This window comes from Clytia hemisphaerica, unplaced genomic scaffold, assembly GCF_902728285.1.
Source record: "Clytia hemisphaerica strain Z4C2 unplaced genomic scaffold, Clytia hemisphaerica genome assembly, whole genome shotgun sequence".
Lineage (NCBI taxonomy): Eukaryota > Metazoa > Cnidaria > Hydrozoa > Leptothecata > Clytiidae > Clytia > Clytia hemisphaerica.
In genome coordinates this window covers 2,885,257-2,893,954 of record NW_027104297.1, presented here as the reverse complement: position 1 = coordinate 2,893,954, position 8,698 = coordinate 2,885,257, and positions in this window count along the sequence as shown.

Here is an 8,698-nt window from a genome sequence, read left to right as displayed (position 1 = left end):
CTCAATGGTATTGATAATGAGCTAAATTTCAGATACTTACAGAACGATCAAACCTATAATTCGTGACTGAAACTCTTACTCTTCCTAAATAAACAACTAAATTTATGACGCAAATACCAGCATGGCCAAAACCACATATTTCACAATTTGTGGCTAAACACCAATCACTCGAAGTCAACACCAAAAGACAAGCTTCGAAAACACCTCTAAGTGCACGCCAGTTAGAGCATATACGTCAGAACTGAACAAACATCCTAATCTAAAAGCACCTCACATTAATAATGAATAACGTCAAATTCTACATCAATCGACAAATTCAGAAGACTTAAATCAACCACGATAAACCATTACATTATTGATAAACTCAGATCCCGACTTACTACAAGGAAGCGTAAGGCGTTCCTTATAACAGCTAAGTGCTAGGACAATGAACGTTCGTTGTTGGGTCGGTGCAAGAGTAAAGCTTTTAACATTACTGGAGTAGTTGAACTAAGATTTAAAGAAACATTGAACTGTTAATAACTGGGATTTATCAGAATTGGTAATAATTAATATATTGGACTCTGTACCTTAATTGGAATTAGACAATTCGCAAGTGACTCTGGTTTGTTCGTAAGCGACAATTATTATTATCTTGAAAAATATAAAGAATATCTTATGATAACTCACGTGTACTGACTACTATTCTTAGAAACCTAACTTTCCGGAGTCGCAGATTCAAATCCAGAATCGGCGTAATAACATATGGCGCCCGATGATAATATAGTAGTCGTATAATCAGTTACTATAGGATTTCTTTTTAATTTAAATTAGTGAGTCTCTATTCCAACCAAATGAATCGGTTTCCTTGTTCTAATTGTACTCGAAAATGTTTTACTGATTTTACAGAAGTGTGCTGCTTAGGACGAATTTTCAAAGCCTGTTTGATAGACAGATACATACAATACGAAACAATACCTGTAAGACCGTTTTGGGCTTGCCCTATTCGCCGCTCTAAACTCAATACAGAAGTTACAAGAAAAAATATTTTTATTAGCACTTGATTACCTTTCAAACCCCTTGATTAACATCAATTTCTCTGACTTTTAATTTGTGTGCGATTCGCGCTGAAATTGTACGCACCCTTATACCCGGGGAAAAAGTAAAGCGTGTCCAATTCACAGTAAGAATCTAGAAGGCAGTTTTGCAAAGTTTACGAACCCGGCCAGAGAGTCAACACCCGTAATAGAAGAAGTTACTTACCAGACTAGCCGCAGAACAGACAGGCAACAGACACGATAATGGAAACACTCTTAAAGGATAATCGAAAAGTAAGATTAAAAGAGCCCAAGGAATTTAAAGGCGAGGAAAGTTATGATATAAATGATTTTTTAAATCAGTTTGACAAGTATTGTGACTTCAATGGGGTTGCTTATGGTCAGAAATCAGTACTTTTTTCAAGCTTCTTAGGCCAGGAACCGTTAAGATTCTACAATGGACTAGAGGTAGAAGTAAGGGGCGACTTTAACACATTTAAATATAGATTTACTACAGAATACAATCCAGTCAATCACAAATTCTATAAGAGACAGCAACTCACTCGACGTAAAAAGAAAGACAGCGAAAACCATCACGGTGGTCATTTTTGGCTGTTTTTCTCCCACTTGCTGAGCAACCTTGTTGAACAAGGGTGTTTTTTGATTGTTATATAGACTACACAACATTTCTTTTACCATGTCAACCTTTGAAACAGTTTTCCAAAAAAATTTGAAAAATTATTTTGAAAAAAAAAATTTCACGTGACCGAAAAATGACGTCATCAAAATTTTGAAGGAAAAAAAACTTCGAAATAGCGTAAAAGTAATACCTTCATCCGATAGCTCTTGATGAGTAGTGTTCGAAAATGGGGTCACTTTTTATATAGACCAATTCAAAAGTCGAGAAATTGAATTTTTAGTTATGCCCATATAAGGTAAAAACCAACGATCGATTAGGCAATTTGGCTTGGAAATGCTTAGGGGGTATTTAAACAGTATGTTCCCGATAAGCTACAGACTTGAAATTTGGCATGAAGTAAGGTTAAAACAAAAGCAAAATTTTTGGGCTTGAGACTTTTCATTTTAGGCCTTTATCTTGTTGCTAGGCAACATTCTTTAAAAAGACGGGGGTCAAATCGGGTTTTCCGTATTAAAAATCGGGAAATCGGAATAAAAAAATTTAAAGCTCAAAATTGTTATTTTCTCATAGGGAGTCTCCCTACCAAATTTGGTGATTTACGACAACTCTAAGAGGGTGTTTAAATAGGTGTGGAATTTCTAAAACTAAAGTTTTGAGTAAAAACTTTTAAACTTTAATTTTCTGTAGAAATCTCATAAAATTCAATCTTTCCGCTTATTTTTTGAAAAAAACTACGCCTTTATCTCTCTTGGAATGTTACTTTATCGAAAGAAAAGATGATTTTCAGTCGTTTAAGCCAATAAAAATATTTTTGACAAATTTTCGACATACCCCCTGGAAATTTGCCAGTTTTAAATTTAGCAACCTCGTACCAGTCTTCAAAAAGCTTTAAAAATCGATATTTCGGCTTCAGATTTTTGTAGAAATAAAAGTGACCCCATTTTCGAACGCAGAATTTTCCCCTCTTTCCAATAAATTGTTTCAAATTCAAAAACAACTTTTTAGTTTCGTTTTTTTCAAAAAACGCCAAAAAAGGGCTGGAACGAGTTTTGAAAAATTTTCAAATTTTAATTTTTTTTGGAAAATCAACATTTATAATATCCATTGGTTTGGCAAAAAAACAATATATAAGCTAAATTAGCTAGTGGAGAATTTTGACCATATTTTGCCGCCGTGCATTCAAGATTCAAGCGAGCAATTCAAAACGAAGCAAAGAAATTAAGGTTAGTACGATGATATACTACAAACTTTATTGGAAGGCCTACCTAAAAAGATAAAAAAACATGTTAAACCAAACTCCAGACTTTAGAAGAAGCATACAACTGCGCTAGCAAAAAAATCACTTGATTTCTACAGCAGAAGAAGAAAAGTCTCGCGAAGTTGAAACTGATACCAGTCCTCAGCTCAGTACAAAATCTAGCGAAAGTAAAACAAGTAACCAGAAATAAATTACAAGAATGACAGTACTAATGAGATACAAAGTAAGCAAAGACTATCAAACTAGAATGGAGATAATCGTCACCAAGACCATTTCTCAGAATAAGCAAGGATCCTTTCGCCAAGATAGTTGCTACAACTGTGGAAAGTACGGACACTTTGCAGAGACTGCAGAAATGGAGGCCGAGATACAAACCCTCGACGATATCCTAAAGAAACGGACCAGGAAATGCACAATTTCAGAACCAAAGATGGCCAGTTCGAATTCTAACACAGTACACAGACAAGTGCATTTAGCTACCAGGGCAGCAACAAAGATCAACTCTCCAAGATTCCAGCCCTTCCAGCCCAACCAATTTCAACAGAACAAATGATCAATGATACGCGATAGACAAGAGGGAGCAGCAAGAAAAATCGTTCCAGAATTAACAACAGGAACAACCAGTTGCGATATCAAGACGACTTTACGGCTTTGGACCAACAACGAATATAACGAGTGCTATGACGTAAAATACCATGTCATACTATGGCCTAGAGCGGAGATGACCTGCAGTTTGATTTATGGCTGCAAAATTTAGATTCTTGATAGATACTGGCGCACTGTCTCAGTGTACAGTCAGTTATTTACAATGCATTATGAGAGACATAGTACCATTGTATTATTCACCACAAATAATTGAAACAGTTTAAGTCCCACGCACACACAAGAATTGTCGTTGATTGATTGAATTGAGGTTCAGTTCAACTAAGAAATAAAATGAATGAAAATTCCGAAGTTTCTAATTAACAAGATAAATAGCCTTGAATTATAAATGTATTTGACAAGTAGAGCCTAACTTACTTAACCTAAGGCCTGAAAGTCACTAGGAAAAAGAAACAAAGAAAAAGAAAAGGTGCAACAAGAAACAAGAAACCTACCAGCTGGCCAAGAATGTGTGCTGGAAATGTGAGCCAGTGAAATACAATTGAATTGAAGTAAAATTCTGATTATTTCATTTGTCATTTGAAGTCATATCGATGTTGACTCCTATTATCACTGTGAGAGTAGCGAGTGAGAAAGGGCTTTTTAAGATTTGAACAAAAAACTTTGACAAGATATAAAAACAATGAATATTACCTCTTGAGAATCAAATGAAATAAAAAATGCGTTGAAATAAAATTACTAATATGACTAAATCAAAATGATAATAACTGACAAGTGTTTGAAATAATTGATAACATAGATAAATGACTTAAACAGAGAACAAACAATGACGCATGACACGAGAATGCACAAGCGAAAAAACGCGAAAAAAAGCACTGGAAAAAAGAAGCTTGGACAAAAGACATGACAAAAACAAGACACTGAAATGAACTATAAAATTTTTTGCTTTTTAATAACAAAAATGTTGAATCACTTACACTCCCACAAAAAGCAAACATTACCATGTACGAAATCTTTTACGAATCAAATCAACAACAAAGCCATTTCACAAATCTTTCATCATATCAACATCGTACACGTGATGAATAACGACCAATATCGAAAGCTCGCTTGTTCTCGAAATACGTTTCATTTCGTTCGATATCGATGATGGCCTTAGTGCCACCTCACGACCAAATTCGAATCTTGACGATTCATAGGTGACATTTTGACAGACGATTTTTTTGGTGACAAGATGATATCGCAACGTTATTTTGTCTGATTAACCATTTTGCTGGTGCATGAGTTTTGACACATGGACGAGAGCAAAATTCAAACAGCATGAAGATGAATTGTTCTCCTTGATGATATTTGATGGGCGGTAATGATAGAATCCGTGGGGCAACGATTTTGTTTCGTCTCATAGTAAAGATCGCGTTATCAAGTCGAACATTGAAGCTCCCCAATGTTACAACACCACGGGCACGTGTAATTTGATTGCCAATAGATGTGATAACGTTTCCCACTGAAGGTTGAAGGAAGTGGTTGTAACGATTTGTCGTCGAAATGTTATGTCACGATTTTTCGTCTCTACTTTTCAAGCATGAGTGGCTTGAACTCAACAGTGCTTGTTTCATAGTTTAGATTGCTATCATGAAATCAAGTGCATTTCTTGCAGGCTTTGATGTTTGACTCCTTCTGCACAAGAAGTCGTTTCGGGTACCTGGTCACAGGAAACGATTGAAAGCAAAGATATGTGTCGTTCAAATGTCAAAACCTTGATTTTCACGTTGATGAGAGCACAGCAGAAGACAGCCAACCTTTTAACGTCTTTCGTTGTGTGTGGTGTACATTGAACGTCCAGATAGGTCGACTGTGTAGAAGAAGCTGGAGCTATGGAATTGCATCTGGAGATTGGACCCAGCCATGTCGATGGTCGTTTGCCAAAACTGCAACGTTGACCGAAAACTTTTGATGATAAGAATTCGACCTCAAGATGTAAACTTTCTGAGACATAGCGAAGGTGGGCTCTATCCAGCATGACGACTCTGGATGATTCCAATTGTGTCAGGATGATATATATGCAATTGGTGATTTCTGTCTATAACGGTAACAAGAGGCGAATAAATCTTTATGATTTGGTTAAACGTCCAACGATGGATACTTGCTATCGGCGTGTCCACGGTCCATTTCGTTGAGTCTGGTGATATTTTATATTTGATTTTGAAGGAATTGAATCTCTTGGATGTTCTGTAGAAATGTCTCAGCAGCTTTGATCGTCATCGTAATGGAATGGTTGATGTTCAGCATGTGAGTTGGAACGAGATTTATCTTCGAATTTGGTAGCGTGTAAATATACTAAAACGATTGCCATGATACGAATAACTGTAGAAAACTTGTGTTGTTTGGTTCAGAAGGTATTGAAGAATTTATACTTTCAATGTTTTTGAATATAAGATGTGATAACTTTAACGATGTATGTTTCCTTGTGATTCAACCATCTGTTTGTGGAGATCGTAACTTCGATGCTGATTGAATGGGAATGATGACTGGATCCTCATCACTGTCCTTGTCCATTGAAGCCAATGATGATTGGTCGATAGCCGGAATGTGGCTCTCTTCAGTGCCAAGGTCTGAGGTTTTGACTGTTGAACGTATACAATCTTTCTGCCAGAAAGAAGATTCTAAGACGCGACTTGAACCCACTTTTTCAAAGGTTTGTCGTATTGCTTATCCAGTACTTGCAATTTGGTATCGGTCAGCTTGATAAGAGAAGAATTTTCAATGATCGTTTACGATTCGCTTGTGTGAGGTTTACAGAGCGCAAATATTCTCCGAGGTAAGTAATCTTTTGGTACGACTTAGTTCTGGCGAAAATGAGTTGTCATGAAATTCCCCATGAGTCGAGGAAACAGCGTAAATTGCAGTGCAGAGAGTGATTGAGATGCATCCCCAAAATCTAGTTATTGACTTTTAATGAAGTGCATCTGGGGAATAACAGCACGTTTGAATTTGATTTGGAATCTCTTGCATCACTCGTATTGCTAGCCAGATTGGGCGAGTCGTCTGGAATTTATCATCCCAGTCGAGTTGTCGAGTTGAAAGTTCGTGGAGATCGAGCTGAGAGTAGAACAATGGTGCGTTCGTCCGGTAGCGAAGATTTCTGGCTTTAGAAGACGTGACGTTGTCATCGTTCTGGGATGATATGTGGTTCAGTTGATTTCTTCCCTCTACGTTTCTTTGAAATTCAATCGGATATATGAGAGCTCCTGGTTTGGGTGCCATATCTGCCTCCGACGCAATTGTGACACCATCATCTGTTAGCGTTCGGTGGACATAGGAAAACTATGCCTTTTAGCTTGAAATTACCATGACTCAGGACGATTCATTTCATCAGCTCTTGGTGTGCACTAGAATAGTTGATCACCTGTTATAAATCTCAATAGACGTCGTGTTGAGGGATTCGTCAACTTTGATCTTGAAGGATGTCGAGATCGACGAGGGGATTCGGCTTGAGTGCACTTGGACGAATGCCTAGACAAGTCTTTATATCTTTCTTTTGAGGCTTTGTGATCAATGATTTCCCAGAGGAACGTGGTAACACCATGGTTCGTGGAGTCTAATGGTTGTACACTTTCTAAGTCAGTATGAAAGCGAGGATGGATTGTCCAACGGATGAGTATTTCTGGAGTTTATGGACTTGTACCTTTGCCAGAATCGTTGATGCTAAAGCCGTGATGTTGGTGTGATCATCGAAAACGATTCTACAAGGAGTTGTGACGATGAAGCCTTCCATAACTCCAAGTAGATTTGATCTGTGTCCTTACATTGCTTGTTGTTGAGCATTAAGATTTCATGTAGTCCACAAAACCAAGATCTTGAGTTGCTTCAGATGAAATGATTTCGACTTACTGATGGAGAGTTGTTGAGTTTTCGAGTGTTGGTGATATATCTCAGGCGATCTCTTGTTTGGTGCCAATTGGTGAGAGGGTCTGCAACAAAGTGGTTGGCAGTGACATTTCGTATCAGGTCGATTTAACGGAAGAATAATGATGTTTGCTTTCTTCTTTGATGTGATTCCTCTGGGATGTTTGATTCTTAATCGTTGCATTTCTACTGATGCACCGATAGATATGTTAACCAGTTGATTCATTCTTCGAATGCTGATGGGATACGATGGGTAAGAAAATAATTGTTGACATCTGAATTCATTGATTCCATTGGTACCCTGATATGATTACTCATAATCAAGAAGTGTTTATTGAAAATGTTGCGATTCGTGAAAATCTCATGAGGTCCCAATAACCCACACCCCCTCTGGTTGTTGAAAATGATTCATAGATCGTCAGTGACGCAAGCTGATATACACTTTGGTGATAGCGTAATAGCTATACCAACCATAGTGGACATCTCCTCCGAACTTGAAGGTAAATGGAAGTGAGTGAACAATGATCGGATGAGTGTACTTTGAGCAATCGCGTGTAACATCAGTGAGTGGATATGTGGAAAGTTAGCGGTTATCGTATAAGTTATATGCCATTAATGATGCTAAATTGCCATCGTGCTGGGATTTTGACGTTGAAGGTTCCATGACTGCAATGATGTTTGAACAACTCCCGATGGAGTAACTTGGTGACATTTTTAGCTCTTGATCTGATTGAATGGCTGACGTTGCGATAAAGTCACACACCCTGTGTCATAGAAGATAGTGTATGGGGTGTTCTTGAGCTTTTTTAGCATGTAGATCCACCTGGTCGTTGATTTTTCACCAGATATGGCGTCGTTTGCGCGATTCATGTCATGAAATCTAAACGATTGTTTTTGGAAAATTCTGGCAGATTGGAGGCTGACACAGCGTGTTTGTAAGTTGATACAAATCTTTGTTGACTGTCCTCTGTGGTCGTTCAACAAGGACGGTTTTTGGTGGATACTTCTGTGGATAGGATTGGGCAGGTTAACGTGACATTCCTCTTTGTGCTTGGTGATGAGCATCGCACTGGAAAAGGCATGAAAACAGTATCTTGCTTCTAGTAAGAGAGTCTTCGCTGGAGTTAATTCTAAACTTCTGCAGTGTAGTCGAAGAATCCGGTGCCTCAGGACCAAGAGTGGAACATGTTCATAGTTCCGTCTTGCACCACGATAAAGCAAATGGGCTCAGATTGGGTAGAGGAAAAGAAGAAATCCTTACTCTGAGTCCCGTTG